General features: G+C 54.1%; 57 non-coding genes across 57 annotated transcripts; all 57 read right to left on the bottom strand.

Moving 5' to 3' along the window:
* Positions 1–172: 172 nt before the first annotated feature.
* Positions 173–288, bottom strand: LOC141260228 (U5 spliceosomal RNA). Its single transcript, XR_012318987.1, has one exon. It is a non-coding gene; the product is annotated as a U5 spliceosomal RNA (small nuclear RNA).
* Positions 289–619: 331 nt separating this feature from the next.
* LOC141260061 (U5 spliceosomal RNA) lies at positions 620–735 on the bottom strand. The gene has a single exon (XR_012318823.1). It is a non-coding gene; the product is annotated as a U5 spliceosomal RNA (small nuclear RNA).
* A 332-nt stretch (positions 736–1067) lies between these two features.
* Positions 1068–1183, bottom strand: LOC141259915 (U5 spliceosomal RNA). Its single transcript, XR_012318682.1, has one exon. It is a non-coding gene; the product is annotated as a U5 spliceosomal RNA (small nuclear RNA).
* A 332-nt stretch (positions 1184–1515) lies between these two features.
* Positions 1516–1631, bottom strand: LOC141261029 (U5 spliceosomal RNA). The gene has a single exon (XR_012319740.1). It is a non-coding gene; the product is annotated as a U5 spliceosomal RNA (small nuclear RNA).
* Positions 1632–1963: 332 nt separating this feature from the next.
* On the bottom strand, positions 1964–2079 carry LOC141260524 (U5 spliceosomal RNA). The gene has a single exon (XR_012319272.1). It is a non-coding gene; the product is annotated as a U5 spliceosomal RNA (small nuclear RNA).
* A 332-nt stretch (positions 2080–2411) lies between these two features.
* LOC141260114 (U5 spliceosomal RNA) lies at positions 2412–2527 on the bottom strand. The gene has a single exon (XR_012318874.1). It is a non-coding gene; the product is annotated as a U5 spliceosomal RNA (small nuclear RNA).
* A 332-nt stretch (positions 2528–2859) lies between these two features.
* LOC141259904 (U5 spliceosomal RNA) lies at positions 2860–2975 on the bottom strand. The gene has a single exon (XR_012318671.1). It is a non-coding gene; the product is annotated as a U5 spliceosomal RNA (small nuclear RNA).
* Positions 2976–3307: 332 nt separating this feature from the next.
* LOC141261028 (U5 spliceosomal RNA) lies at positions 3308–3423 on the bottom strand. The gene has a single exon (XR_012319739.1). It is a non-coding gene; the product is annotated as a U5 spliceosomal RNA (small nuclear RNA).
* Positions 3424–3755: 332 nt separating this feature from the next.
* On the bottom strand, positions 3756–3871 carry LOC141260523 (U5 spliceosomal RNA). Its single transcript, XR_012319271.1, has one exon. It is a non-coding gene; the product is annotated as a U5 spliceosomal RNA (small nuclear RNA).
* A 332-nt stretch (positions 3872–4203) lies between these two features.
* LOC141260113 (U5 spliceosomal RNA) lies at positions 4204–4319 on the bottom strand. Its single transcript, XR_012318872.1, has one exon. It is a non-coding gene; the product is annotated as a U5 spliceosomal RNA (small nuclear RNA).
* A 332-nt stretch (positions 4320–4651) lies between these two features.
* LOC141260457 (U5 spliceosomal RNA) lies at positions 4652–4767 on the bottom strand. The gene has a single exon (XR_012319208.1). It is a non-coding gene; the product is annotated as a U5 spliceosomal RNA (small nuclear RNA).
* Positions 4768–5099: 332 nt separating this feature from the next.
* On the bottom strand, positions 5100–5215 carry LOC141260349 (U5 spliceosomal RNA). Its single transcript, XR_012319106.1, has one exon. It is a non-coding gene; the product is annotated as a U5 spliceosomal RNA (small nuclear RNA).
* Positions 5216–5547: 332 nt separating this feature from the next.
* LOC141260470 (U5 spliceosomal RNA) lies at positions 5548–5663 on the bottom strand. The gene has a single exon (XR_012319221.1). It is a non-coding gene; the product is annotated as a U5 spliceosomal RNA (small nuclear RNA).
* A 331-nt stretch (positions 5664–5994) lies between these two features.
* Positions 5995–6110, bottom strand: LOC141261062 (U5 spliceosomal RNA). The gene has a single exon (XR_012319772.1). It is a non-coding gene; the product is annotated as a U5 spliceosomal RNA (small nuclear RNA).
* A 332-nt stretch (positions 6111–6442) lies between these two features.
* LOC141260472 (U5 spliceosomal RNA) lies at positions 6443–6558 on the bottom strand. The gene has a single exon (XR_012319223.1). It is a non-coding gene; the product is annotated as a U5 spliceosomal RNA (small nuclear RNA).
* Positions 6559–6890: 332 nt separating this feature from the next.
* LOC141259894 (U5 spliceosomal RNA) lies at positions 6891–7006 on the bottom strand. The gene has a single exon (XR_012318662.1). It is a non-coding gene; the product is annotated as a U5 spliceosomal RNA (small nuclear RNA).
* Positions 7007–7338: 332 nt separating this feature from the next.
* On the bottom strand, positions 7339–7454 carry LOC141260108 (U5 spliceosomal RNA). Its single transcript, XR_012318867.1, has one exon. It is a non-coding gene; the product is annotated as a U5 spliceosomal RNA (small nuclear RNA).
* A 332-nt stretch (positions 7455–7786) lies between these two features.
* On the bottom strand, positions 7787–7902 carry LOC141259687 (U5 spliceosomal RNA). Its single transcript, XR_012318457.1, has one exon. It is a non-coding gene; the product is annotated as a U5 spliceosomal RNA (small nuclear RNA).
* A 332-nt stretch (positions 7903–8234) lies between these two features.
* On the bottom strand, positions 8235–8350 carry LOC141260018 (U5 spliceosomal RNA). Its single transcript, XR_012318780.1, has one exon. It is a non-coding gene; the product is annotated as a U5 spliceosomal RNA (small nuclear RNA).
* Positions 8351–8682: 332 nt separating this feature from the next.
* Positions 8683–8798, bottom strand: LOC141259880 (U5 spliceosomal RNA). The gene has a single exon (XR_012318648.1). It is a non-coding gene; the product is annotated as a U5 spliceosomal RNA (small nuclear RNA).
* Positions 8799–9130: 332 nt separating this feature from the next.
* Positions 9131–9246, bottom strand: LOC141259956 (U5 spliceosomal RNA). Its single transcript, XR_012318721.1, has one exon. It is a non-coding gene; the product is annotated as a U5 spliceosomal RNA (small nuclear RNA).
* A 332-nt stretch (positions 9247–9578) lies between these two features.
* Positions 9579–9694, bottom strand: LOC141259893 (U5 spliceosomal RNA). The gene has a single exon (XR_012318661.1). It is a non-coding gene; the product is annotated as a U5 spliceosomal RNA (small nuclear RNA).
* A 332-nt stretch (positions 9695–10026) lies between these two features.
* LOC141260123 (U5 spliceosomal RNA) lies at positions 10027–10142 on the bottom strand. Its single transcript, XR_012318883.1, has one exon. It is a non-coding gene; the product is annotated as a U5 spliceosomal RNA (small nuclear RNA).
* A 332-nt stretch (positions 10143–10474) lies between these two features.
* LOC141259977 (U5 spliceosomal RNA) lies at positions 10475–10590 on the bottom strand. The gene has a single exon (XR_012318741.1). It is a non-coding gene; the product is annotated as a U5 spliceosomal RNA (small nuclear RNA).
* Positions 10591–10922: 332 nt separating this feature from the next.
* On the bottom strand, positions 10923–11038 carry LOC141260599 (U5 spliceosomal RNA). Its single transcript, XR_012319341.1, has one exon. It is a non-coding gene; the product is annotated as a U5 spliceosomal RNA (small nuclear RNA).
* Positions 11039–11370: 332 nt separating this feature from the next.
* On the bottom strand, positions 11371–11486 carry LOC141260255 (U5 spliceosomal RNA). Its single transcript, XR_012319013.1, has one exon. It is a non-coding gene; the product is annotated as a U5 spliceosomal RNA (small nuclear RNA).
* Positions 11487–11818: 332 nt separating this feature from the next.
* LOC141260107 (U5 spliceosomal RNA) lies at positions 11819–11934 on the bottom strand. The gene has a single exon (XR_012318866.1). It is a non-coding gene; the product is annotated as a U5 spliceosomal RNA (small nuclear RNA).
* A 332-nt stretch (positions 11935–12266) lies between these two features.
* Positions 12267–12382, bottom strand: LOC141260013 (U5 spliceosomal RNA). The gene has a single exon (XR_012318776.1). It is a non-coding gene; the product is annotated as a U5 spliceosomal RNA (small nuclear RNA).
* A 332-nt stretch (positions 12383–12714) lies between these two features.
* Positions 12715–12830, bottom strand: LOC141260017 (U5 spliceosomal RNA). Its single transcript, XR_012318779.1, has one exon. It is a non-coding gene; the product is annotated as a U5 spliceosomal RNA (small nuclear RNA).
* Positions 12831–13162: 332 nt separating this feature from the next.
* On the bottom strand, positions 13163–13278 carry LOC141259891 (U5 spliceosomal RNA). Its single transcript, XR_012318659.1, has one exon. It is a non-coding gene; the product is annotated as a U5 spliceosomal RNA (small nuclear RNA).
* A 332-nt stretch (positions 13279–13610) lies between these two features.
* On the bottom strand, positions 13611–13726 carry LOC141260112 (U5 spliceosomal RNA). The gene has a single exon (XR_012318871.1). It is a non-coding gene; the product is annotated as a U5 spliceosomal RNA (small nuclear RNA).
* A 332-nt stretch (positions 13727–14058) lies between these two features.
* LOC141260605 (U5 spliceosomal RNA) lies at positions 14059–14174 on the bottom strand. The gene has a single exon (XR_012319347.1). It is a non-coding gene; the product is annotated as a U5 spliceosomal RNA (small nuclear RNA).
* A 332-nt stretch (positions 14175–14506) lies between these two features.
* On the bottom strand, positions 14507–14622 carry LOC141261048 (U5 spliceosomal RNA). Its single transcript, XR_012319758.1, has one exon. It is a non-coding gene; the product is annotated as a U5 spliceosomal RNA (small nuclear RNA).
* Positions 14623–14954: 332 nt separating this feature from the next.
* LOC141259749 (U5 spliceosomal RNA) lies at positions 14955–15070 on the bottom strand. Its single transcript, XR_012318519.1, has one exon. It is a non-coding gene; the product is annotated as a U5 spliceosomal RNA (small nuclear RNA).
* Positions 15071–15402: 332 nt separating this feature from the next.
* On the bottom strand, positions 15403–15518 carry LOC141259890 (U5 spliceosomal RNA). The gene has a single exon (XR_012318658.1). It is a non-coding gene; the product is annotated as a U5 spliceosomal RNA (small nuclear RNA).
* A 332-nt stretch (positions 15519–15850) lies between these two features.
* Positions 15851–15966, bottom strand: LOC141260101 (U5 spliceosomal RNA). The gene has a single exon (XR_012318860.1). It is a non-coding gene; the product is annotated as a U5 spliceosomal RNA (small nuclear RNA).
* A 332-nt stretch (positions 15967–16298) lies between these two features.
* LOC141260182 (U5 spliceosomal RNA) lies at positions 16299–16414 on the bottom strand. The gene has a single exon (XR_012318941.1). It is a non-coding gene; the product is annotated as a U5 spliceosomal RNA (small nuclear RNA).
* Positions 16415–16746: 332 nt separating this feature from the next.
* On the bottom strand, positions 16747–16862 carry LOC141260395 (U5 spliceosomal RNA). The gene has a single exon (XR_012319149.1). It is a non-coding gene; the product is annotated as a U5 spliceosomal RNA (small nuclear RNA).
* A 332-nt stretch (positions 16863–17194) lies between these two features.
* Positions 17195–17310, bottom strand: LOC141260598 (U5 spliceosomal RNA). The gene has a single exon (XR_012319340.1). It is a non-coding gene; the product is annotated as a U5 spliceosomal RNA (small nuclear RNA).
* A 332-nt stretch (positions 17311–17642) lies between these two features.
* Positions 17643–17758, bottom strand: LOC141261047 (U5 spliceosomal RNA). Its single transcript, XR_012319757.1, has one exon. It is a non-coding gene; the product is annotated as a U5 spliceosomal RNA (small nuclear RNA).
* Positions 17759–18047: 289 nt separating this feature from the next.
* Positions 18048–18163, bottom strand: LOC141260320 (U5 spliceosomal RNA). The gene has a single exon (XR_012319077.1). It is a non-coding gene; the product is annotated as a U5 spliceosomal RNA (small nuclear RNA).
* A 332-nt stretch (positions 18164–18495) lies between these two features.
* Positions 18496–18611, bottom strand: LOC141259855 (U5 spliceosomal RNA). Its single transcript, XR_012318623.1, has one exon. It is a non-coding gene; the product is annotated as a U5 spliceosomal RNA (small nuclear RNA).
* Positions 18612–18943: 332 nt separating this feature from the next.
* Positions 18944–19059, bottom strand: LOC141259879 (U5 spliceosomal RNA). Its single transcript, XR_012318647.1, has one exon. It is a non-coding gene; the product is annotated as a U5 spliceosomal RNA (small nuclear RNA).
* A 332-nt stretch (positions 19060–19391) lies between these two features.
* On the bottom strand, positions 19392–19507 carry LOC141259708 (U5 spliceosomal RNA). The gene has a single exon (XR_012318478.1). It is a non-coding gene; the product is annotated as a U5 spliceosomal RNA (small nuclear RNA).
* Positions 19508–19773: 266 nt separating this feature from the next.
* Positions 19774–19889, bottom strand: LOC141260317 (U5 spliceosomal RNA). The gene has a single exon (XR_012319074.1). It is a non-coding gene; the product is annotated as a U5 spliceosomal RNA (small nuclear RNA).
* A 332-nt stretch (positions 19890–20221) lies between these two features.
* On the bottom strand, positions 20222–20337 carry LOC141260574 (U5 spliceosomal RNA). The gene has a single exon (XR_012319318.1). It is a non-coding gene; the product is annotated as a U5 spliceosomal RNA (small nuclear RNA).
* A 332-nt stretch (positions 20338–20669) lies between these two features.
* Positions 20670–20785, bottom strand: LOC141259791 (U5 spliceosomal RNA). The gene has a single exon (XR_012318559.1). It is a non-coding gene; the product is annotated as a U5 spliceosomal RNA (small nuclear RNA).
* Positions 20786–21116: 331 nt separating this feature from the next.
* Positions 21117–21232, bottom strand: LOC141260471 (U5 spliceosomal RNA). The gene has a single exon (XR_012319222.1). It is a non-coding gene; the product is annotated as a U5 spliceosomal RNA (small nuclear RNA).
* Positions 21233–21564: 332 nt separating this feature from the next.
* On the bottom strand, positions 21565–21680 carry LOC141260587 (U5 spliceosomal RNA). The gene has a single exon (XR_012319330.1). It is a non-coding gene; the product is annotated as a U5 spliceosomal RNA (small nuclear RNA).
* Positions 21681–22012: 332 nt separating this feature from the next.
* LOC141260152 (U5 spliceosomal RNA) lies at positions 22013–22128 on the bottom strand. The gene has a single exon (XR_012318911.1). It is a non-coding gene; the product is annotated as a U5 spliceosomal RNA (small nuclear RNA).
* A 331-nt stretch (positions 22129–22459) lies between these two features.
* LOC141260423 (U5 spliceosomal RNA) lies at positions 22460–22575 on the bottom strand. The gene has a single exon (XR_012319177.1). It is a non-coding gene; the product is annotated as a U5 spliceosomal RNA (small nuclear RNA).
* Positions 22576–22907: 332 nt separating this feature from the next.
* On the bottom strand, positions 22908–23023 carry LOC141260578 (U5 spliceosomal RNA). The gene has a single exon (XR_012319322.1). It is a non-coding gene; the product is annotated as a U5 spliceosomal RNA (small nuclear RNA).
* Positions 23024–23355: 332 nt separating this feature from the next.
* On the bottom strand, positions 23356–23472 carry LOC141260601 (U5 spliceosomal RNA). The gene has a single exon (XR_012319343.1). It is a non-coding gene; the product is annotated as a U5 spliceosomal RNA (small nuclear RNA).
* A 332-nt stretch (positions 23473–23804) lies between these two features.
* Positions 23805–23920, bottom strand: LOC141260723 (U5 spliceosomal RNA). The gene has a single exon (XR_012319444.1). It is a non-coding gene; the product is annotated as a U5 spliceosomal RNA (small nuclear RNA).
* A 332-nt stretch (positions 23921–24252) lies between these two features.
* LOC141260359 (U5 spliceosomal RNA) lies at positions 24253–24368 on the bottom strand. The gene has a single exon (XR_012319116.1). It is a non-coding gene; the product is annotated as a U5 spliceosomal RNA (small nuclear RNA).
* A 332-nt stretch (positions 24369–24700) lies between these two features.
* Positions 24701–24816, bottom strand: LOC141260232 (U5 spliceosomal RNA). The gene has a single exon (XR_012318990.1). It is a non-coding gene; the product is annotated as a U5 spliceosomal RNA (small nuclear RNA).
* A 332-nt stretch (positions 24817–25148) lies between these two features.
* Positions 25149–25264, bottom strand: LOC141259933 (U5 spliceosomal RNA). The gene has a single exon (XR_012318698.1). It is a non-coding gene; the product is annotated as a U5 spliceosomal RNA (small nuclear RNA).
* Between the last annotated feature and the right edge of the window lie 177 nt (positions 25265–25441).

The following is a 25441-nucleotide window of genomic DNA, read 5'->3' as shown; positions in this document are numbered from 1 at the left end:
ATGTTCTGGTCCATCCTGCTGCCAGAGTGTCACTTACACTTCCCGCTCCCCGGAAGGGGGCCGTCCATGGCCACAATATTCAAATAAGGACCACCTCCCAACCAACCACAGGAGTCAGTATCCCACTGAAAGCCCACCCACCACTCATTCTGTTGTTCAACCAAATGAAGGAAGCCCCAGCAAGCTGGAGCATGCAAAAATTGCCACAAAACTCAGTTTTGCTCCTCTCCACGGAAATCTTTAGTAAAAGGCGAAAGATTTTTACGTTCGGAAGAGAAGCCAGAGTTTACTGTGCAAGGGCCTCCTCCCGACCTACCGCCATGGCCGCAGCCCTCCCTTGGCCCAGGGAGACCACCTAGAAGAGGGTGCGGCCTTTGGGGATGGAAAAACAAAAAGGGCAACACACAGCCAGCCGGGCGACAGCCCATCATCTTCCATAGGCTGCTCCATGTTCTGGTCCATCCTGCTGCCAGAGTGTCACTTACACTTCCCGCCCCCGGAAGGGGGCCGTCCATGGCCACAATATTCAAATGAGGGCCACCTCCCAACCAATCACAGGAGTCAGTCTCCCACTGAAAGCCCACCCCCCACTCATTCTGTTGTTCAACCAAATGAAGGAAGCCACAGCAAGCTGGAGCATGCAAAAATTGCCACAAAACTCAGTTTTGCTCCTCTCCACGGAAATCTTTAGTAAAAGGCGAAAGATTTTTACGTTCTGAAGAGAAGCCAGAGTATACTGGGCAAGGGACTCCTCCCGACCTACCGCCATGGCCGCAGCCCTCCCTTTGCCCAGGGAGACCACCTAGAAGAGGGTGCGGCCTTTGGGGATGGAAAAACAAAAAGGGCAACACACAGCCAGCCGGGCGACAGCCCATCATCTTCCATAGGCTGCTCCATGTTCTGGTCCATCCTGCTGCCAGAGCGTCACTTACACTTCCCGCTCCCCAGAAGGGGGCCGTCCATGGCCACAATATTCAAATGAGGGCCACCTCCCAACCAACCACAGGATTCAGTCTCCCACTGAAAGCCCACCCCCCACTCATTCTGTTGTTCAACCAAATGAAGGAAGCCCCAGCAAACTGGAGCATGCAAAAATTGCCACAAAACTCAGTTTTGCTCCTCTCCACGGAAATCTTTAGTAAAAGGCGAAAGATTTTTACGTTCTGAAGAGAAGCCAGAGTATACTGGGCAAGGGCCTCCTCCCGACCTACCGCCATGGCCGCAGCCCTCCCTTGGCCCAGGGAGACCACCTAGAAGAGGGTGCGGCCTTTGGTGATGGAAAAACAAAAAGGGCAACACACAGCCAGCCGGCCGACAGCCCATCATCTTCCATAGGCTGCTCCATGTTCTGGTCCATCCTGCTGCCAGAGCGTCACTTACACTTCCCGCTCCCCGGAAGGGGGCCGTCCATGGCCACAATATTCAAATGAGGGCCACCTCACAACCAACCACAGGAGTTAGTCTCCCACTGAAAGCCCACCCCCCACTCATTCTGTTGTTCAACCAAATGAAGGAAGCCCCAGCAAGCTGGAGCATGCAAAAATTGCCACAAAACTCAGTTTTGCTCCTCTCCACGGAAATCTTTAGTAAAAGGCAAAAGATTTTTACGTTCTGAAGAGAAGCCAGAGTATACTGGGCAAGGGCCTCCTCCCGACCTACCGCCATGGCCGCAGCCCTCCCTTGGCCCAGGGAGACCACCTAGAAGAGGCTGCGGCCTTTGGGGATGGAAAAACAAAAAGGGCAACACACAGCCAGCCGGGCGACAGCCCATCATCTTCCATAGGCTGCTCCATGTTCTGGTCCATCCTGCTGCCAGAGCGTCACTTACACTTTCAGATCCCCGGAAGGGGGCCATCCATCGCCACAATATTCAAATGAGGGCCACCTCCCAACCAACCACAGGAGTCAGTCTCCCACTGAAAGCCCACCTCTCACTCATTCTGTTGTTCAACCAAATGAAGGAAGCCCCAGCAAGCTGGAGCATGCAAAAATTGCCACAAAACTCAGTTTTGCTCCTCTCCACGGAAATCTTTCGTAAAAGGCGAAAGATTTTTACGTTTTGCAGAGAAGCAAGAGAATACTGGGCAAGGGCCTCCTCCCGACCTACCGCCATGGCCGCAGCCCTCCCTTGGCCCAGGGAGACCACCTAGAAGAGGGTGCGGCCTTTGGTGATGGAAAAACAAAAAGGGCAACACACAGCCATCCGGGCGACAGCCCATCATCTTCCATAGGCTGCTCCATGTTCTGGTCCATCCTGCTGCCAGAGCGTCACTTACACTTCCTACTCCCCGGAAGGGGGCCGTCCATGGCCACAATATTCAAATGAGGAGCACCTCACAACCAACCACAGCAGTCAGTCTCCCACTGAAAGCCCACCCCCCACTCATTCTGTTGTTCAACCAAATGAAGGAAGCCCCAGCAAGCTGGAGCATGCAAAAATTGCCACAAAACTCAGTTTTGCTCCTCTCCACGAAAATCTTTAGTAAAAGGCAAAAGATTTTTACGTTCTGAAGAGAAGCCAGAGTATACTAGGCAAGGGCCTCCTCCCGACCTACCGCCATGGCCGCAGCCCTCCCTTGGCCCAGGGAGACCACCTAGAAGAGGCTGCGGCCTTTGGGGATGGAAAAACAAAAAGGGCAACACACAGCCAGCCGGGCGACAGCCCATCATCTTCCATAGGCTGCTCCATGTTCTGGTCCATCCTGCTGCCAGAGCGTCACTTACACTTCCCGCTCCCCGGAAGGGGGCCGTCCATGGCCACAATATTCAAATGAGGGCCACCTCCCAACCAACCACAGGATTCAGTCTCCCACTGAAAGCCCACCCCCCACTCATTCTGTTGTTCAACCAAATGAAGGAAGCCCCAGCAAACTGGAGCATGCAAAAATTGCCACAAAACTCAGTTTTGCTCCTCTCCACGGAAATCTTTAGTAAAAGGCGAAAGATTTTTACGTTCTGAAGAGAAGCCAGAGTATACTGGGCAAGGGCCTCCTCCCGACCTACCGCCATGGCCGCAGCCCTCCCTTGGCCCAGGGAGACCACCTAGAAGAGGGTGCGGCCTTTGGTGATGGAAAAACAAAAAGGGCAACACACAGCCAGCCGGCCGACAGCCCATCATCTTCCATAGGCTGCTCCATGTTCTGGTCCATCCTGCTGCCAGAGCGTCACTTACACTTCCCGCTCCCCGGAAGGGGGCCGTCCATGGCCACAATATTCAAATGAGGGCCACCTCACAACCAACCACAGGAGTTAGTCTCCCACTGAAAGCCCACCCCCCACTCATTCTGTTGTTCAACCAAATGAAGGAAGCCCCAGCAAGCTGGAGCATGCAAAAATTGCCACAAAACTCAGTTTTGCTCCTCTCCACGGAAATCTTTAGTAAAAGGCAAAAGATTTTTACGTTCTGAAGAGAAGCCAGAGTATACTGGGCAAGGGCCTCCTCCCGACCTACCGCCATGGCCGCAGCCCTCCCTTGGCCCAGGGAGACCACCTAGAAGAGGCTGCGGCCTTTGGGGATGGAAAAACAAAAAGGGCAACACACAGCCAGCCGGGCGACAGCCCATCATCTTCCATAGGCTGCTCCATGTTCTGGTCCATCCTGCTGCCAGAGCGTCACTTACACTTTCAGATCCCCGGAAGGGGGCCATCCATCGCCACAATATTCAAATGAGGGCCACCTCCCAACCAACCACAGGAGTCAGTCTCCCACTGAAAGCCCACCTCTCACTCATTCTGTTGTTCAACCAAATGAAGGAAGCCCCAGCAAGCTGGAGCATGCAAAAATTGCCACAAAACTCAGTTTTGCTCCTCTCCACGGAAATCTTTCGTAAAAGGCGAAAGATTTTTACGTTTTGCAGAGAAGCAAGAGAATACTGGGCAAGGGCCTCCTCCCGACCTACCGCCATGGCCGCAGCCCTCCCTTGGCCCAGGGAGACCACCTAGAAGAGGGTGCGGCCTTTGGTGATGGAAAAACAAAAAGGGCAACACACAGCCATCCGGGCGACAGCCCATCATCTTCCATAGGCTGCTCCATGTTCTGGTCCATCCTGCTGCCAGAGCGTCACTTACACTTCCTACTCCCCGGAAGGGGGCCGTCCATGGCCACAATATTCAAATGAGGAGCACCTCACAACCAACCACAGCAGTCAGTCTCCCACTGAAAGCCCACCCCCCACTCATTCTGTTGTTCAACCAAATGAAGGAAGCCCCAGCAAGCTGGAGCATGCAAAAATTGCCACAAAACTCAGTTTTGCTCCTCTCCACGAAAATCTTTAGTAAAAGGCAAAAGATTTTTACGTTCTGAAGAGAAGCCAGAGTATACTAGGCAAGGGCCTCCTCCCGACCTACCGCCATGGCCGCAGCCCTCCCTTGGCCCAGGGAGACCACCTAGAAGAGGCTGCGGCCTTTGGGGATGGAAAAACAAAAAGGGCAACACACAGCCAGCCGGGCGACAGCCCATCATCTTCCATAGGCTGCTCCATGTTCTGGTCCATCCTGCTGCCAGAGCGTCACTTACACTTCCCGCTCCCCGGAAGGGGGCCGTCCATGGCCACAATATTCAAATGAGGGCCACCTCCCAACCAACCACAGGAGTCAGTCTCCCACTGAAAGCCCACCCCCCACTCATTCTGTTGTTCTACCAAATGAAGGAAGCCCCAGCAAGCTGGAGCATGCAAAAATTGCCACAAAACTCAGTTTTGCTCCTCTCCACGGAAATCTTTACTAAAAGGCGAAAGATTTTTACGTTCTGAAGAGAAGCCAGAGAATACTGGGCAAGGGCCTCCTCTCGACCTACCGCCATGGCCGCAGCCCTCCCTTGGCCCAGAGAGACCACCTAGAAGAGGGTGCGGCCTTTGGTGATGGAAAAACAAAAAGGGCAACACACAGCCAGCCGGGCGACAGCCCATCATCTTCCATAGGCTGCTCCATGTTCTGGTCCATCCTGCTGCCAGAGCGTCACTTACACTTCCCGCACCCCGGAAGGGGGCCGTCCATGGCCACAATATTCAAATAAGGACCACCTCCCAACCAACCACAGGAGTCAATATCCCACTGAAAGCCCACCCCCCACTCATTCTGTTGTTCAACCAAATGAAGGAAGCCCCAGCAAGCTGGAGCATGCAAAAATTGCCACAAAACTCAGTTTTGCTCCTCTCCACGGAAATCTTTAGTAAAAGGCGAAAAATTTTTACGTTCGGAAGAGAAGCCAGAGTTTACTGGGCAAGGGCCTCCTCCCGACCTACCGCCATGGCCGCAGCCCTCCCTTGGCCCAGGGAGACCACCTAGAAGAGGGTGCGGCCTTTGGTGATGGAAAAACAAAAAGGGCAACACACAGCCAGCCGGGCGACAGCCCATCATCTTCCATAGGCTGCTCCATGTTCTGGTCCATCCTGCTGCCAGAGCGTCACTTACAGTTCCCGCACCCCGGAAGGGGGCCGTCCATGGCCACAATATTCAAATGAGGGCCACCTCCCAACCAACCACAGGAGTCAGTCTCCCACTGAAAGCCCACCCCCCACTCATTCTGTTGTTCAACCAAATGAAGGAAGCCCCAGCAAGCTGGAGCATTCAAAAATTGCCACAAAACTCAGTTTTGCTCCTCTCCACGGAAATCTTTAGTAAAAGGCGAAAGATTTTTACGTTCTGAAAAAAAGCCACAGTATACTGGGCAAGGGCCTCCTCCCGACCTACCGCCATGGCCGCAGCCCTCCCTTGGCCCAGGGAGACCACCTAGAAGAGGCTGCGGCCTTTGGGTATGGAAAAACAAAAAGGGCAACACAAAGCAAGCCGGGCGACAGCCCATCATCTTCCATAGGCTGCTCCATATTCTGGTCCATCCTGCTGACAGAGCGTCACTTACACTTCCCGCCACCGGAAGGGGGCCGTCCATGGCCACAATATTCAAATGAGGGCCACCTCCCAACCAACCACAGGAGTCAGTCTCCCACTGAAAGCCCACCCCCCACTCATTCTGTTGTTCAACCAAATGAAGGAAGCCCCAGCAAGCTGGAGCATGCAAAAATTGCCACAAAACTCAGTTTAGCTCCTCTCCACGGAAATCTTTAGTAAAAGGCGAAAGATTTTTACGTTCTGAAGAGAAGCCAGAGTATGCTGGGCAAGAGCCTCCTCCCGACCTACCGCCATGGCCGCAGCCCTCCTTTGGCCCAGGGAGACCACCTAGAAGAGGGTGCGGCCTTTGAGGATGGAAAAACAAAAAGGGCAACACACAGCCAGCCGGGCGACAGCCCATCATCTTCCATAGGCTGCTCCATGTTCTGGTCCATCCTGCTGCCAGAGCGTCACTTACACTTCCCGCTCCCCAGAAGGGGGCCGTCCATGGCCACAATATTCAAATGAGGGCCACCTCACAACCAACCACAGGAGTCAGTCTCCCACTGATATCCCACCCCCCACTCATTCTGTTGTTGAACCAAATGAAGAAAGCCCCAGCAAGCTGGAGCATGCAAAGATTGCCACAAAACTCAGTTTTGCTCCTCTCCACAGAAATATTTAGTAAAAGGCGAAAGATTTTTACGTTCTGAAGAGAAGCCAGAGTATACTGGGCAAAGGCCTCCTCCCGACCTACCGCCATGGCCGCAGCCCTCCCTTGGCCCAGGGAGACCACCTAGAAGAGAGTGCGGCCTTTGGGGATGGAAAAACAAAAAGGGCAACACACAGCCAGCCGGGCGACAGCCCATCATCTTCCCTAGGCTGCTCCATGTTCTGGTCCAACCTCCTGCCAGAGCGTCACTTACACTTCCCGCTCCCCGGAAGGGGGCCGTCCATGGCCACAATATTCAAATGAGGGCCACCTCCCAACCAACCAAAGGAGTCAGTCTCCCACTGAAAGCCCACCCCCCACTCATTCTGTTGTTCAACCAAATGAAGGAAGCCCCAGCAAGCTGGAGCATGCAAAAATTGCCACAAAACTCAGTTTTGCTCCTCTCCACGGAAATCTTTAGTAAAAGGCGAAAGATTTTTACGTTCTGAAGAGAAGCCAGAGAATACTGGGCAAGGGCCTCCTCCCGACCTACCGCCATGGCTGCAGCCCTCCCTTGGCCCAGGGAGACCACCTAGAAGAGGGTGCGGCCTTTGGTGATGGAAAAACAAAAAGGGCAACACACAGCCAGCCGGGCGACAGCCCATCATCTTCCATAGGCTGCTCCATGTTCTGGTCCATCCTGCTGCCAGAGCGTCACTTACACTTCCCGCTCCCCAGAAGGGGGCCGTCCATGGCCACAATATTCAAATGAGGGCCACCTCCCAACCAACTACAGGAGTCAGTATCCCACTGAAAGCCCACTCACCACTCATTCTGTTGTTCAACCAAATGAAGGAAGCCCCAGCAAGTTGGAGCATGCAAAAATTGCCACAAAACTCAGTTTTGCTCCTCTCCACGGAAATCTTTAGTAAAAGGAGAAAGATTTTTACGTTCTGAAGAGAAGCCAGAGTATACTGGGCAAGGGCCTCCTCCCGACCTACCGCCATGGCCGCAGCCCTCCCTTGGCCCAGGGAGACCACCTAGAAGAGGGTGCGGCATTTGGGGATGGAAAAACAAAAAGGGCAACACACAGCCAGCCGGGCGACAGCCCATCATCTTCCATAGGCTGCTCCATGTTCTGGTCCATCCTGCTGCCAGAGCGTCACTTACACTTCCCGCTCCCCGGAAGAGGGCCGTCCATGGCCACAATATTCAAATGAGGGCCACCTCCCAACCAACCACAGGAGTCAGTCTCCCACTGAAAGCCCACCCCCCACTCATTCTGTTGTTCAACCAAATGAAGGAAACCCCAGCAAGCTGGAGTATGCAAAAATTGCCACAAAACTCAGTTTTGCTCCTCTCCACGGAAATCTTTAGTAAAAGGCGAAAGATTTTTACGCTCTGAAGAGAAGCCAGAGTATACTGGGCAAGGGCCTCCTCCCGACCTACTGCCATGGCCGCAGCCCTCCCTTGGCCCAGGGAGACCACCTAGAAGAGGGTGCGGCCTTTGGTGATGGAAAAACAAAAAGGGCAACACACAGCCTGCCGTGCAACAGCCCATCATCTTCCATAGGCTGCTCCATGTTCTGGTCCATCCTGCTGCCAGAGCGTCACTTACACTTCCCGCTCCCCAGAAGGGGGCCATCCATGGCCACAATATTCAAATGAGGGCCACCTCACAACCAACCACAGGAGTCAGTCTCCCACTGAAAGCCCACCCCCCACTCATTCTGTTGTTCAACCAAACGAAGGAAGCCCCAGCAAGCTGGAGCATGCAAAAATTGCCACAAAACTCAGTTTTGCTCCTCTCCACAGAAATCTTTAGTAAAAGGCGAAAGATTTTTACGTTCTGAAGAGAAGCCAGAGTATACTGGGCAAGGGCCTCCTCCCGACCTACCGTCATGGCCGCAGCCCTCCCTTGGCCCAGGGAGACCACCTAGAAGAGGGTGCGGCCTTTGGGGATGGAAAAACAAAAAGGGCAACACACAGCCAGCCGGGCGACAGCCCATCATCTTCCATAGGCTGCTCCATGTTCTGGTCCATCCTTCTGCCAGAGCGTCACTTACACTTCCTGCTCCCCGGAAGGGGGCCGTCCATGGCCACAATATTCAAATGAGGGCCACCTCCCAACCAACCACAGGAGTCAGTCTCCCACTGAAAGCCCACCCCCCACTCATTCTGTTGTTCAATCAAATGAAGGAAGCCCCAGCAAGCTGGAGCATGCAAAAATTGCCACAAAACTCAGCTTTGCTCCTCTCCACGGAAATCTTTAGTAAAAGGCGAAAGATTTTTACGCTCTGAAGAGAAGCCAGAGTATACTGGGCAAGGGCCTCCTCCCGACCTACCGCCATGGCCGCAGCCCTCCCTTGGCACAGGGAGACCACCTAGAAGAGGGTGCGGCCTTTGGGGATGGAAAAACAAAAAGGGCAACACACAGCCAGCCGGGCGACAGCCCATCATCTTCCATAAGCTGCTCCATGTTCTGGTCCATCCTGCTGCCAGAGCGTCACTTACACTTCCCGCTCCCCGGAAGGGGGCCGTCCATGGCCACAATATTCAAATGAGGGCCACCTCCCAACCAACCACAGGAGTCAGTCTCCCACTGAAAGCCCACCCCCCACTCATTCTGTTGTTCAACCAAATGAAGGAAGCCCCAGCAAACTGGAGCATGCAAAAATTGCCACAAAACTCAGCTTTGCTCCTCTCCACGGAAATCTTTAGTAAAAGGCGAAAGATTTATACATTCTGAAGAGAAACCAGAGTATACTGGGCAAGGGCCTCCTCCCGACCTACCGCCATGGCCGCAGCCCTCCCTTGGCCCAGGGAGACCACCTAGAAGAGGGTGCGGCCTTTGGGGATGGAAAAACAAAAAGGGCAACACACAGCCAGCCGGGCGACAGCCCATCATCTTCCATAGGCTGCTCCATGTTCTGGTCCATCCTGCTGCCAGAGCGTCACTTACACTTCCCGCTCCCCGGAAGGGGGCCGTCCATGGCCACAATATTCAAATGAGGGCCACCTCCCAACCAACCACAGGAGTCAGTCTCCCACTGAAAGCCCACCCCACACTCATTCTGTTGTTCAACCAAATGAAGGAAGCCCCAGCAAGCTGGAGCATGCAAAAATTGCCACAAAACTCAGTTTTGCTCCTCTCCACGGAAATCTTTAGTAAAAGGCGAAAGATTTTTACGTTCTGAAGAGAAGCCAGAGAATACTGGGCAAGGGCCTCCTCCCGACCTACCGCCATGGCCGCAGCCCTCCCTTGGCCCAGGGAGACCACCTAGAAGAGGGTGCGGCCTTTGGTGATGGAAAAACAAAAAGGGCAACACACAGCCAGCCGGGCGACAGCCCATCATCTTCCATAGGCTGCTCCATGTTCTGGTCCATCCTGCTGCCAGAGCGTCACTTACAGTTCCCGCACCCCGGAAGGGGGCCGTCCATGGCCACAATATTCAAATGAGGGCCACCTCCCAACCAACCACAGGAGTCAGTCTCCCACTGAAAGCCCACCCCCCACTCATTCTGTTGTTCAACCAAATGAAGGAAGCCCCAGCAAGCTGGAGCATGCAAAAATTGCCACAAAACTCAGTTTTGCTCCTCTCCACGGAAATCTTTAGTAAAAGGCGAAAGATTTTTACGTTCTGAAGAGAAGCCAGAGTATACTGGGCAAGGGCCTCCTCCCGACCTACCGCCATGGCCGCAGCCCTCCCTTGGCACAGGGAGACCACCTAGAAGAGGGTGCGGCATTTGGGGATGGAAAAACAAAAAGGGCAACACACAGCCAGCCGGGCGACAGCCCATCATCTTCCATAGGCTGCTCCATGTTCTGGTCCATCCTGCTGCCAGAGCGTCACTTACACTTCCCGCTCCCCGGAAGGGGGCCGTTCATGGCCACAATATTCAAATGAGGGCCACCTCCCAACCAACCACAGGAGTCAGTCTCCCACTAAAAGCCCACCCCCCACTCATTCTGTTGTTCAACCAAATGAAGGAAACCCCAGCAAGCTGGAGTATGCAAAAATTGCCACAAAACTCAGTTTTGCTCCTCTCCACGGAAATCTTTAGTAAAAGGCGAAAGATTTTTAAGTTCTGAAGAGAAGCCAGAGTATACTGGGCAAGGGCCTCCTCCCGACCTACCGCCATGGCCGCAGCCCTCCCTTGGACCAGGGAGACCACCTAGAAGAGGGTGCGGCCTTTGGGGATGAAAAAACAAAAAGGGCAACACACAGCCAGCCGGGCGACAGCCCATCATCTTCCATAGGCTGCTCCATGTTCTGGTCCATCCTGCTGCCAGAGCGTCACTTACACTTCCTGCTCCCCGGAAGGGGGCCGTCCATGGCCACAATATTCAAATGAGGGCCACCTCCCAACCAACCACAGGAGTCAGTCTCCCACTGAAAGCCCACCCCCCACTCATTCTGTTGTTCAACCAAATGAAGGAAGCCCCAGCAAGCTGGAGCATGCAAAAATGGCCTCAAAACTCCGTTTTGCTCTTCTCCACGGAAATCTTTAGTAAAATTCGAAAGATTTTTACGTTCTGAAGAGAAGCCAGAGTATACTGGGCAAGGGCCTCCTCCCGACCTACCGCCATGGCCGCAGCCCTCCCTTGGCCCAGGGAGACCACCTAGAAGAGGGTGCGGCCTTTGGTGATGGAAAAACAAAAAGGGCAACACACAGCCTGCCGGGCGACAGCCCATCATCTTCCATAGGCTGCTCCATGTTCTGGTCCATCCTGCTGCCAGAGCGTCACTTACACTTCCTCCTCCCCGGAAGGGGGCCGTCCATGGCCACAATATTCATATGAGGGCCACCTCCCAACCAACCACAGGAGTCAGTCTCCCACTGAAAGCCCACACCCCACTCATTCTGTTGTTGAACCAAATGAAGAAAGCCCCAGCAAGCTGGAGCATGCAAAGATTGCCACAAAACTCAGTTTTGCTCCTCTCCACGGAAATATTTAGTAAAAGGCGAAAGATTTTTACGTTCTGAAGAGAAGCCAGAGTATACTGGGCAAAGGCCTCCTCCCGACCTACCGCCATGGCCGCAGCCCTCCCTTGGCCCAGGGAGACCACCTAGAAGAGGGTGCGGCCTTTGGGGATGGAAAAACAAAAAGGGCAACACACAGCCAGCCGGGCGACAGCCCATCATCTTCCCTAGGCTGCTCCATGTTCTGGTCCATCCTCCTGCCAGAGCGTCACTTACACTTCCCGCTCCCCGGAAGGGGGCCGTCCATGGCCACAATATTCAAATGAGGGCCACCTCCCAACCAACTACAGGAGTCAGTATCCCACTGAAAGCCCACTCACCACTCATTCTGTTGTTCAACCAAATGAAGGAAGCCCCAGCAAGTTGGAGCATGCAAAAATTGCCACAAAACTCAGTTTTGCTCCTCTCCACGGAAATCTTTAGTAAAAGGAGAAAGATTTTTACGTTCTGAAGAGAAGCCAGAGTATACTGGGCAAGGGCCTCCTCCCGACCTACCGCCATGGCCGCAGCCCTCCCTTGGCCCAGGGAGACCACCTAGAAGAGGGTGCGGCATTTGGGGATGGAAAAACAAAAAGGGCAACACACAGCCAGCCGGGCGACAGCCCATCATCTTCCATAGGCTGCTCCATGTTCTGGTCCATCCTGCTGCCAGAGCGTCACTTACACTTCCCGCTCCCCGGAAGAGGGCCGTCCATGGCCACAATATTCAAATGAGGGCCACCTCCCAACCAACCACAGGAGTCAGTCTCCCACTAAAAGCCCACCCCCCACTCATTCTGTTGTTCAACCAAATGAAGGAAGCCCCAGCAAGCTGGAGTATGCAAAAATTGCCACAAAACTCAGTTTTGCTCCTCTCCACGGAAATCTTTAGTAAAAGGCGAAAGATTTTTACGCTCTGAAGAGAAGCCAGAGTATACTGGGCAAGGGCCTCCTCCCGACCTACTGCCATGGCCGCAGCCCTCCCTTGGCCCAGGGAGACCACCTAGAAGAGGGTGCGGCCTTTGGTGATGGAAAAACAAAAAGGGCAACACACAGCCTGCCGTGCAACAGCCCATCATCTTCCATAGGCTGCTCCATGTTCTGGTCCATCCTGCTGCCAGAGCGTCACTTACACTTCCCGCTCCCCAGAAGGGGGCCGTCCATGGCCACAATATTCAAATGAGGGCCACCTTACAACCAACCACAGGAGTCAGTCTCCCACTGAAAGCCCACCCCCCACTCATTCTGTTGTTCAACCAAACGAAGGAAGCCCCAGCAAGCTGGAGCATGCAAAAATTGCCACAAAACTCAGTTTTGCTCCTCTCCACAGAAATCTTTAGTAAAAGGCGAAAGATTTTTACGTTCTGAAGAGAAGCCAGAGTATACTGGGCAAGGGCCTCCTCCCGACCTACCGTCATGGCCGCAGCCCTCCCTTGGCCCAGGGAGACCACCTAGAAGAGGGTGCGGCCTTTGGGGATGGAAAAACAAAAAGGGCAACACACAGCAAGCCGGGCGACAGCCCATCATCTTCCATAGGCTGCTCCATGTTCTGGTCCATCCTGCTGCCAGAGCGTCACTTACACTTCCCGCTCCCCGGAAGGGGGCCGTCCATGGCCACAATATTCAAATGAGGGCCACCTCCCAACCAACCACAGGAGTCAGTCTCCCACTGAAAGCCCACCCCACACTCATTCTGTTGTTCAACCAAATGAAGGAAGCCCCAGCAAGCTGGAGCATGCAAAAATTGCCACAAAACTCAGTTTTGCTCCTCTCCACGGAAATCTTTAGTAAAAGGCGAAAGATTTTTACGTTCTGAAGAGAAGCCAGAGAATACTGGGCAAGGGCCTCCTCCCGACCTACCGCCATGGCCGCAGCCCTCCCTTGGCCCAGGGAGACCACCTAGAAGAGGGTGCGGCCTTTGGTGATGGAAAAACAAAAAGGGCAACACACAGCCAGCCGGGCGACAGCCCATCATCTTCCATAGGCTGCTCCATGTTCTGGTCCATCCTGCTGCCAGAGCGTCACTTACACTTCCCGCACCCCGGAAGGGGGCTGTCCATGGCCACAATATTCAAATGAGGGCCACCTCCCAACCAACCACAGGAGTCAGTCTCCCACTGAAAGCCCACCCCCCACTCATTCTGTTGTTCAACCAAATGAAGGAAGCCCCAGCAAGCTGGAGCATGCAAAAATTGCCACAAAACTCAGTTTTGCTCCTCTCCACGGAAATCTTTAGTAAAAGGCGAAAGATTTTTACGTTCTGAAGAGAAGCCAGAGTATACTGGGCAAGGGCCTCCTCCCGACCTACCGCCATGGCCGCAGCCCTCCCTTGGCACAGGGAGACCACCTAGAAGAGGGTGCGGCATTTGGGGATGGAAAAACAAAAAGGGCAACACACAGCCAGCCGGGCGACAGCCCATCATCTTCCATAGGCTGCTCCATGTTCTGGTCCATCCTGCTGCCAGAGCGTCACTTACACTTCCCGCTCCCCGGAAGGGGGCCGTCCATGGCCACAATACTCAAATGAGAGCCACCTCCCAACCAACCACAGGAGTCAGTCTCCCACTGAAAGCCCACCCCCCACTCATTCTGTTGTTCAACCAAATGAAGGAAACCCCAGCAAGCTGGAGCATGCAAAAATGGCCTCAAAACTCCGTTTTGCTCTTCTCCACGGAAATCTTTAGTAAAATTCGAAAGATTTTTACGTTCTGAAGAGAAGCCAGAGTATACTGGGCAAGGGCCTCCTCCCGACCTACCGCCATGGCCGCAGCCCTCCCTTGGCCCAGGGAGACCACCTAGAAGAGGGTGCGGCCTTTGGTGATGGAAAAACAAAAAGGGCAACACACAGCCTGCCGGGCGACAGCCCATCATCTTCCATAGGCTGCTCCATGTTCTGGTCCATCCTGCTGCCAGAGCGTCACTTACACTTCCTCCTCCCCGGAAGGGGGCCGTCCATGGCCACAATATTCATATGAGGGCCACCTCCCAACCAACCACAGGAGTCAGTCTCCCACTGAAAGCCCACACCCCACTCATTCTGTTGTTCAACCAAATGAAGGAAGCCCCAGCAATCTGGAGCATGCAAAAATTGCCACAAAACTCAGTTTTGCTCCTCTCCACGGAAATCTTTAGTAAAAGGCGAAAGATTTTTACGTTCTGAAGAGAAGCCAGAGTATACTGGGCAAGGGCCTCCTCCCGACCTACCGCCAGGGACGCAGCCCTCCCTTGGCCCAGGGAGACCACCTAGAAGAGGCTGCGGCCTTTGGGGATGGAAAAACAAAAAGGGCAACACACAGCCAGCCGGGCGACAGCCCATCATCTTCCATAGGCTGCTCCATGTTCTGGTCCATCCTGCTGCCAGAGCGTCACTTACACTTCCCGCTCCCCAGAAGGGGGCCGTCCATGGCCACAATATTCAAATGAGGGCCACCTCACAACCAACCACAGGAGTCAGTCTCCCACTGAAAGCCCACCCCCCCCTCATTCTGTTGTTGAACTAAATGAAGGAAGCCCCAGCAAGCTGGAGCATGCAAAAATTGCCACAAAACTCAGTTTTGCTCCTCTCCACGGAAATCTTTAGTAAAAGGCGAAAAATTTTTACGTTCTGAAGAGAAGCCAGAGTATACTGGGCAAGGGCCTCCTCCCAACCTACCGCCATGGCCGCAGCCCTCCCTTGGCCCAGGGAGACCACCTAGAAGAGGGTGCGGCCTTTGGGGATGGAAAAACAAAAAGGGCAACACACAGCCAGCCGGGCGACAGCCCATCATCTTCCATAGGCTGCTCCATGTTCTGGTCCATCCTGCTGCCAGAGCGTCACTTACACTTCCCGCTCCCCGGAAGGGGGCCGTCCATGGCCACAATATTCAAATGAGGGCCACCTCCCAACCAACCACAGGAGTCAGTCTCCCACTGAAAGCCCACCCCCAACTCATTCTGTTGTTCAACCAAATGAAGGAAGCCCCAGCAAGCTGGAGCATGCAAAAATTGCCACAAAACTCAGTTTTGCTCCTCTCCACGGAAATCTTTAGTAAAAGGCGAAAGATTTTTACGTTCTGAAGAGAAGCCAGAGAATACTGGGCAAGGGCCTCCTCCCGACCTACCGCCATGGCCGCAGCCCTCCCTTGGCCCAGGGAGACCACCTAGAAGAGGGTGCGGCCTTTGGTGATGGAAAAACAAAAAGGGCAACACACAGCCAGCCGGGCGACAGCCCATCATCTTCCATAGGCTGCTCCATGTTCTGGTCCATCCTGCTGCCAGAGCGTCACTTACACTTCCCGCACCCCGGAAGGGGGCCGTCCATGGCCACAATATTCAAATGAGGGCCACCTCCCAACCAACCACAGGAGTCAGTCTCCCACTGAAAGCCCACCCCCCACTCATTCTGTTGTTCAACCAAATGAAGGAAGCCCCAGCAAGCTGGAGCATGCAAAAATTGCCACAAAACTCAGTTTTGCTCCTCTCCACGGAAATCTTTAGTAAAAGGCGAAAGATTTTTACGTTCTGAAGAGAAGCCAGAGTATACTGGGCAAGGGCCTCCTCCCGAATTACCGCCATGGCCGCAGCCCTCCCTTGGCACAGGGAGACCACCTAGAAGAGGGTGCGGCATTTGGGGATGGAAAAACAAAAAGGGCAACACACAGCCAGCCGGGCGACAGCCCATCATCTTCCATAGGCTGCTCCATGTTCTGGTCCATCCTGCTGCCAGAGCGTCACTTACACTTCCCGCTCCCCGGAAGGGGGCAGTCCATGGCCACAATATTCAAATGAGGGCCACCTTCCAACCAACCACAGGAGTCAGTCTCCCACTGAAAGCCCACCCCCCACTCATTCTGTTGTTCAACCAAATGAAGGAAACCCCAGCAAGTTGGAGTATGCAAAAATTGCCACAAAACTCAGTTTTGCTCCTCTCCACGGAAATCTTTAGTAAAAGGCGAAAGATTTTTAAATTCTGAAGAGAAGCCAGAGTATACTGGGCAAGGGCCTCCTCCCGACCTACCGCCATGGCCGCAGCGCTCCCTTGGCCCAGGGAGACCACCTAGAAGAGGCTGCGGCCTTTGGGGATGGAAAAACAAAAAGGGCAACACACAGCCAGCCGGGTGACAGCCCATCATCTTCCATAGGCTGCTCCATGTTCTGGTCCATCCTGCTGCCAGAGCGTCACTTACACTTCCCGCTCCCCAGAAGGGGGCCGTCCATGACCACAATATTCAAATGAGGGCCACCTCACAACCAACCACAGGAGTCAGTCTCCCACTGAAAGCCCACCCCCCACTCATTCTGTTGTTCAACCAAATGAAGGATGCTCCAGCAAGCTGGAGCATGCAAAAATAGCCACAAAACTCAGTTTTGCTCCTCTCCACAGAAATCTTTAGTAAAAGGCGAAAGATTTTTACGTTCTGAAGAGAAGCCAGAGTATACTGGGCAAGGGCCTCCTCCTGACCTACCGCCATGGCCGCAGCCCTCCCTTGGACCAGGGAGACCACCTAGAAGAGGGTGCGGCCTTTGGGGATGGAAAAACAAAAAGGGCAACACACAGCCAGCCGTGCGACAGCCCATCATCTTCCATAGGCTGCTCCATGTTCTGGTCCATCCTGCTGCCAGAGCGTCACTTACACTTCCTGCTCCCCGGAAGGGGGCCGTCCATGGCCACAATATTCAAATGAGGGCCACCTCCCAACCAACCACAGGAGTCAGTCTCCCACTGAAAGCCCACCCCCCACTCATTCTGTTGTTCAACCAAATGAAGGAAGCCCCAGCAAGCTGGAGCATGCAAAAATGGCCTCAAAACTCCGTTTTGCTCTTCTCCACGGAAATCTTTAGTAAAATTCGAAAGATTTTTACGTTCTGAAGAGAAGCCAGAGTATACTGGGCAAGGGCCTCCTCCCGACCTACCGCCATGGCCGCAGCCCTCCCTTGGCCCAGGGAGACCACCTAGAAGAGGGTGCGGCCTTTGGTGATGGAAAAACAAAAAGGGCAACACACAGCCTGCCGGGCGACAGCCCATCATCTTCCATAGGCTGCTCCATGTTCTGGTCCATCCTGCTGCCAGAGCGTCACTTACCCTTCCTCCTCCCCGGAAGGGGGCCGTCCATGGCCACAATATTCATATGAGGGCCACCTCCCAACGAACCACAGGAGTCAGTCTCCCACTGAAAGCCCACACCCCACTGATTCTGTTGTTCAACCAAATGAAGGAAGCCCCAGCAATCTGGAGCATGCAAAAATTGCCACAAAACTCAGTTTTGCTCCTCTCCACGGAAATCTTTAGTAAAAGGCGAAAGATTTTTACGTTCTGAAGAGAAGCCAGAGTATACTGGGCAAGGGCCTCCTCCCGACCTACCGCCAGGGACGCAGCCCTCCCTTGGCCCAGGGAGACCACCTAGAAGAGGCTGCGGCCTTTGGGGATGGAAAAACAAAAAGGGCAACACACAGCCAGCCGGGCGACAGCCCATCATCTTCCATAGGCTGCTCCATGTTCTGGTCCATCCTGCTGCCAGAGCATCACTTACACTTCCCGCTCCCCGGAAGGGGGCCATCCATGGCCACAATATTCAAATGAGGTCCACCCACCACTCATTCTGTTGTTCAACCAAATGAAGGAAGCCCCAACAAGCTGGAGCATGCAAAAATTGCCACAAAACTCAGTTTTGCTCCTCTCCACAGAAATCTTTAGTAAAAGGCGAAAGATTTTTACATTCTGAAGAGAAGCCAGAGTACACTGGGCAAAGGCCTCCTCCCGACCTACCGCCATGGCCGCAGCCCTCCCTTGGCCCAGGGAGACCACCTAGAAGAGGGTGCGGCCTTTGGGGATGGAAAAACAAAAAGGGCAACACACAGCCAGCCGGGCGACAGCCCATCATCTTCCATAGGCTGCTCCATGTTCTGGTCCATCCTGCTGCCAGAGCGTCACTTACACTTCCCGCTCCCCGGAAGGGGGCCGTCCATGGCCACAATATTCAAATGAGGGCCACCTCCCAACCAACCACAGAAGTCAGTCTCCCACTGAAAGCCCACCCCCCACTCATTCTGTTGTTCAACCAAATGAAGGAAGCCCCAGCAAGCTGGAGCATGCAAAAATTGCCACAAAACTCAGTTTTGCTCCTCTCCACGGAAATCTTTAGTAAAAGGCGAAAGATTTTTACGTTCTGAAGAGAAGCTAGAGTATACTGGGCAAGGGCCTCCTCCCGACCTACCGTCATGGCCGCAGCCCTCCCTTGGCCCAGGGAGACCACCTAGAAGAGGCTGCGGCCTTTGGGGATGGAAAAACAAAAAGGGCAACACACAGCCAGTCGGGCGACAGCCCATCATCTTCCATAGGCTGCTCCATGTTCTGGTCCATCCTGCTGCCAGAGCGTCACTTACACTTCCAGCTCCCCAGAAGGGAGCCGTCCATGGCCACAATATTCAAATGAGGGCCACCTCCCAACCAACCACAGGAGTCAGTCTCCCACTGAAAGCCCACCCCCCACTCATTCTGTTGTTCAACCAAATGAAGGAAGCCCCAGCAAGCTGGAGCATGCAAAAATTGCCACAAAACTCAGTTTTGCTCCTCTCCACGGAAATCTTTAGTAAAAGGCAAAAGATTTTTACTTTCTGAAGAGAAGCCAGAGTATACTGGGCAAGGGCCTCCTCCTGACCTACCGCCATGGCCGCATCCCTCCCTTGGCCCAGGGAGACCACCTAGAAGAGGGTGCGGCCTTTGGGGATGGAAAAACAAAAAGGGCAACACACAGCCAGCCGGGCGACAGCCCATCATCTTCCATAGGCTGCTCCATGTTCTGGTCCATCCTGCTGCCAGAGCGTCACTTAGACTTCCCGCTCCCCGGAAGGGGGTCGTCCATGGCCACAATATTCAAATGAGGGCCACCTCACAACCAACCACAGGAGTCAGTCTCCCACTGAAAGCCCACCCCCCACTCATTCTGTTGTTCAACCAAATGAAGGAAGCCCCAGAAAGCTGGAGCATGCAAAAATTGCCACAAAACTCAGTTTTGCTCCTCTCCACGGAAATCTTTAGTAAAAGGCGAAAGATTTTTACATTCTGAAGAGAAGCCAGAGTATACTGGGCAAGGGCCTCCTCCCGACCTACCGCCATGGCCGAAGCCCTCCCTTGGCCCAGGGAGACCACCTAGAAGAGGCTGCGGCCTTTGGGGATGGAAAAACAAAAAGAGCAACACACAGCCAGCCGGGCGACAGCCCATCATCTTCCATAGGCTGCTCCATGTTCTGAATATTCAAATGAGGGCCACCTCCCAACCAACCACATGAGTCAGTCTCCCACTGAAAGCCCACCCCCCACTCATTCTGTTGTTCAACCAAATGAAGGAAGCCCCAGCAAGCTGGAGCATGCAAAAATTGCCACAAAACTCAGTTTTGCTCCTCTCCACGAAAATCTTTAGTAAAAGGCGAAAGATTTTTACATTCTGAAGAGAAGCCAGAGTATACTGGGCAAGGGCCTCCTCCCGACCTACCGCCATGGCCGCAGCCCTCCCTTGGCCCAGGGAGACCACCTAGAAGAGGGTGCGGCCTTTGGAGATGGAAAAACAAAAAGGGCAACACACAGCCAGCCGGGCGACAGCCCATCATCTTCCATAGGCTGCTCCATGTTCTGGTCCATCCTGCTGCCAGAGCGTCACTTACACTTCCCGCTCCCCAGAAGGGGGCCGTCCATGGCCACAATATTCAAATGAGGGCCACCTCCCAACCAACCACAGGAGTCAGTCTCCCACTGAAAGCCCACCCCCCACTCATTCTGTTGTTCAACCAAATGAAGGAAGCCCCAGCAAGCTGGAGCATGCAAAAACTGCCACAAAACTCAGTTTTGTTCCTCTCCATGGAAATCTTTAGCAAAAGGCGAAAGATTTTTTTGTTCTGAAGAGAAGCCAGAGTATACTGGGCAAGGGCCTCCTCCCGACCTACCGCCATGGCCGCAGCCCTCCCTTGGCCCAGGGAGACCACCTAGAAGAGGGTGCGGCCTTTGGGGATGGAAAAACAAAAAGGGCAACACACAGCCAGCCGGGCGACAGCCCATCATCTTCCATAGGCTGCTCCATGTTCTGGTCCATCCTGCTGCCAGAGCGTCACTTACACTTCCCGCTCCCCGGAAGGGGGCCGTCCATGGCCACAACATTCAAATGAGGGCCACCTCCCAACCAACCACAGGAGTCAGTCTCCCACTGAAAGCCCACACCCCACTCATTCTGTTGTTCAACCAAATGAACGAAGCCCCAGCAAGCTGGAGCATGCAAAAATTGCCACAAAACTCAGTTTTGCTCCTCTCCACGGAAATCTTTAGTAAAAGGCGAAAGATTTTTACATTCTGAAGAGAAGCCAGAGTATACTGGGCAAGGGCCTCCTCCCGACCTACCGCCATGGCTGCAGCCCTCCCTTGGCCCAGGGAGACCACCTAGAAGAGGGTGCGGCCTTTGGGGATGGAAAAACAAAAAGGGCAACACACAGCCAGCCGGGCGACAGCCCATCATCTTCCATAGGCTGCTCCATGTTCTGGTCCATCCTGCTGCCAGAGCGTCACTTACACTTCGCGCACCCGGAACGGGGCCGTCCATGGCCACAATATTCAATTGAGGACCACCTCCCAACCAACCACAGGAGCCAGTCTCCCACTGAAAGCCCACCCCCAACTCATTCTGTTGTTCAACCAAATGAAGGAAGCCCCAGCAAGCTGGAGCATGCAAAAATTGCCACAAAACTCAGTTTTGCTCCTCTCCACGGAAATCTCTAGTAAAAGGCGAAAGATTTTTACGTTCTGAAGATAAGCCAGAGTATACCGGGCAAGGGCCTCCTCCCGACCTACCGCCATGGCTGCAGCCCTCCCTTGGCCCAGGGAGACCACCTAGAAGAGGGTGCGGCCTTTGGGGATGGAAAAACAAAAAGGGCAACACACAGCCAGCCGGGCGACAGCCCATCATCTTCCATAGGCTGCTCCATGTTCTGGTCCATCCTGTTGCCAGAGCGTCACTTACACTTCCAGCTCCCCGGAAGGGGGCCGTCCATGGCCACAATATTCAAATGAGGGCCACCTCCCAACCAACCACAGGAGTCAGTCTCCCACTGAAAGCCCACACCCCACTCATTCTGTTGTTCAACCAAATGAAGGAAGCCCCAGCAAGCTGGAGCATGCAAAAATTGCCACAAAACTCAGATTTGCTCCTCTCCACAGAAATCTTTAGCAAAAGACCAAAGATTTTTACGTTCTGAAGAGAAGCCAGAGAATACTGGGCAAGGGCCTCCTCCCGACCTACCGCCATGGCCGCAGCCCTCTCTTGGCCCAGGGAGACCACCTAGAAGAGGGTGCAGCCTTTGGGGATGGAAAAACAAAAAGGGCAACACACAGCCAGCCGGGCGACAGCCCATCATCTTCCATAGGCTGCTCCATGTTCTGGTCCATCCTGCTGCCAGACCGTCACTTACACTTCCCGCTCCCCGGAAGGGGGCCGTCCATGGCCACAATATTCAAATGAGGGCCACCTCCCAACCAACCACAGGAGTCAGTCTCCCACTGAAAGCCCACCCCCCACTCATTCTGTTGTTCAACCAAATGAAGGAAGCCCCAGCAAGCTGGAGCATGCAAAAATTGCCACAAAACTCAGTTTTGCTCCTCTCCACGGAAATCTTTAGTAAAAGGTGAAAGATTTTTACGTTCTGAAGAGAAGCCAGAGTATACTGGGCAAGGGCCTCCTCCCGACCTACCACCATGGCCGCAGCCCTAACTTGGCCCAGGGAGACCACCTAGAAGAGGCTGCGGCCTTTGGGGATGGAAAAACAAAAAGGGCAACACACAGCCAGCCTGGCGACAGCCCATCATTTTCCATAGGCTGCTCCATGTTCTGGTCCATCCTGCTGCCAGAGCGTCAATTAAACTTCGCGCACCCGGAAGGGTGCCGTCCATGGCCACAATATTCAATTGAGGGCCACCTCCCAACCAACCACAGGAGTCAGTCTCCCACTGAAAGCCCACCCCCCACTCATTCTGTTGTTCAACCAAATGAAGGAAGCCCCAGCAATTTGGAGCATGCAAAAATTGCCACAAAACTCAGTTTTGCTCCTCTCCACGGAAATCTCTAGTAAAAGGCGAAAGATTTTTACGTTCTGAGGAAAAGCCAGAGTATACTGGGCAAGGGCCTCCTCCCGACCTACCGCCATGGCTGCAGCCCTCCCTTGGCCCAGGGAGACCACCTAGAAGAGGGTGCGGCCTTTGGGGATGGAAAAACAAAAAGGGCAACACACAGCCAGCCGGGCGACAGCCCATCATCTTCCATAGGCTGCTTCATGTTCTGGTCCATCCTGCTGCCAGAGCGTCACTTACACTTCCCGCTCCCCAGAAGGGGGCCGTCCATGGCCACAATATTCAAATGAGGGCCACCTCCCAACCAACCACAGGAGTCAGTCTCCCACTGAAAGCCCACCCCCCACTCATTCAGTTGTTCAACCAAATGAAGGAAGCCCCAGCAAGCTGGAGCATGCAAAAATTGCCACAAAACTCAGTTTTGCTCCTCTTCACGGAAATCTTTACTAAAAGGTGAAAGATTTTTACACTCTGAAGAGAAGCTAGAGTATACTGGGCAAGGGCCTCATCCCGACCTACCGCCATGGCCGCAGCCCACCCTTGGCCCAGGGAGACCACCTAGAAAAGGGTGCGGCCTTTGGGGATGGAAAAACAAAAAGGGCAACACACAGCCAGCCGGGCGACAGCCCATCATCTTCCATAGGCTGCTCCATGTTCTGGTCCATCCTGCTGCCAGAGCGTCACTTACACTTCCCGCTCCCCGGAAGGGGGCCGTCCATGGCCACAATATTCAAATGAGGGCCACCTCCCAACCAACCACAGGAGTCAGTCTCCCACTGAAAGCCCACCCCCCACTCATTCTGTTGTTCAACCAAATGAAGAAAGCCCCAGCAAGCTGGAGCAGGTTAAAATTGCCACAAAACTCAGTTTTGCTCTTCTCCACGGAAATCTTTAGTAAAAGGCGAAAGATTTTTACGTTCATGAAGAGAAGCCAGAGAATACTCGGCAAGGGCCTCCTCCCGACCTACCGCCATGGCCGCAGCCCTCCCTTGGCCCAGGGAGACCACCTAGAAGAGGGTGTGGCCTTTGGTGATGGAAAAACAAAAAGGGCAACACACAGCCAGCCGGGCGACAGCCCATCATCTTCCATAGGCTGCTCCATGTTCTGGTCCATCCTGCTGCCAGAGCGTCACTTACTCTTTGAGCTCCCCGGAAGGGGGTTGTCCATGGCCACAATATTCAAATGAGGGCCACCTCCCAACCAACCACAGGAGTCAGTCTCCCACTGAAAGCCCACCCCCCACTCATTCTGTTGTTCAACCAAATGAAGGAAGCCCCAGCAAGCTGGAGCATGCAAAAATTGCCATAAAACTCAGTTTTGCTCCTCTCCACGGAAATCTTTAGTAAAAGGCGAAAGATTTTTACGTTCTGAAGAGAAGCCAGAGTATACTGGGCAAGGGCCTACTCCCGACCTACCGCCATGGCCGCAGCCCTCCCTTCGCCCAGGGAGACCACCTAGAAGAGGCTGCGGCCTTTGGGGATGGAAAAACAAAAAGGGCAACACACAGCCAGCCGGGCGACAGCCCATCATCTTCCATAGGCTGCTCCATGTTCTGGTCCATCCTGCTGCCAGAGCGTCACTTACACTTCCCGCTCCCCGGAAGGGGGCCGTCCATGGCCACAATATTCAAATGAGGGCCACCTCCCAACCAACCACAGGAGTCAGTCTCCCACTGAAAGCCCACCCCACACTCATTCTGTTGTTCAACCAAATGAAGGAAGCCCCAGCAAGCTTGAGCATGCAAAAATTGCCACAAAACTCAGTTTTACTCCTCTCCACGGAAATCTTTAGTAAAAGGCGAAAAATTTTTACGTTCTGAAGAGAAGCCAGAGTATACTGGGCAAGGGCCTCCTCCCGACCTACTGCCATGGCCGCAGCCCTCCCTTGGCCCAGGGAGACCACCTAGAAGAGGATGCGGCCTTTGGGGATGGAAAAACAAAAAGGGCAACACACAGCCAGCCGGGCGACAGCCCATCATCTTCCATAGGCTGCTCCATGTTCTGGTCCATCCTACTGCCAGAGCGTCTCTTACACTTCCCGCTCCCCAGAAGGGGGCCGTCCATGGCCACAATATTCAAATGAGGGCCACCTCCCAACCAACCACAGGATTCAGTCTCCCACTGAAAGCCCACCCCCCACTCATTCTGTTGTTCAACCAAATGAAGGAAGCCCCAGCAAGCTGGAGCATGCAAAAATTGCCACAAAACTCAGTTTTGCTCCTCTCCACGGAAATCTTTAGTAAAAGGCGAAAGATTTTAACGTTCTGAAGAGAAGCTAGAGTATACTGGGCAAGGGCCTCCTCCCGACCTACCACCATGGCCGCAGCCCTCCCTTGGCCCAGGGAGACCACCTAGAAGAGGCTGCGGCCTTTGGGGATGGAAAAACAAAAAGGGCAACACACAGCCAGCCGGGCGACAGCCCATCATCTTCCATAGGCTGCTCCATGTTCTGGTCCATCCTGCTGCCAGAGCGTCACTTACACTTCCCGCTCCCCAGAAGGGGGCCGTCCATGGCCACAATATTCAAATGAGGGCCACCTCACAACCAACCACAGGAGTCAGTCTCCCACTGAAAGCCCACCCCCCACTCATTCTGTTGTTCAACCAAATGAAGGAAGCCCCAGCAAGCTGGAGCATGCAAAAATTGCCACAAAACTCAGTTTTGTTCCTCTCCACGGAAATCTTTAGTAAAAGGCGAAAGATTTTTACGTTCTGAAGAGAAGCCAGAGTATACTGGGCAAGGGCCTCCTCCCGACCTACCGCCATGGCCGCAGCCCTCCCTTGGCCCAGGGAGACCACCTAGAAGAGGGTGCGGCCTTTGCGGATGGAAAAACAAAAAGGGCAACACACAGCCAGCCGGGCGACAGCCCATCATCTTCCATAGGCTGCAACATGTTCTGGTCCATCCT

Source organism: Phyllobates terribilis, unplaced genomic scaffold (genome assembly GCF_046119375.1).
Source record: "Phyllobates terribilis strain yellow unplaced genomic scaffold, ASM4611937v1 Scaffold_3__8_contigs__length_932513732, whole genome shotgun sequence".
Classification (NCBI taxonomy): Eukaryota; Metazoa; Chordata; class Amphibia; order Anura; family Dendrobatidae; genus Phyllobates; species Phyllobates terribilis.
The sequence above is the reverse complement of the archived record's forward strand: the minus strand, read 5'-3'. Positions and strand labels throughout refer to the sequence as shown.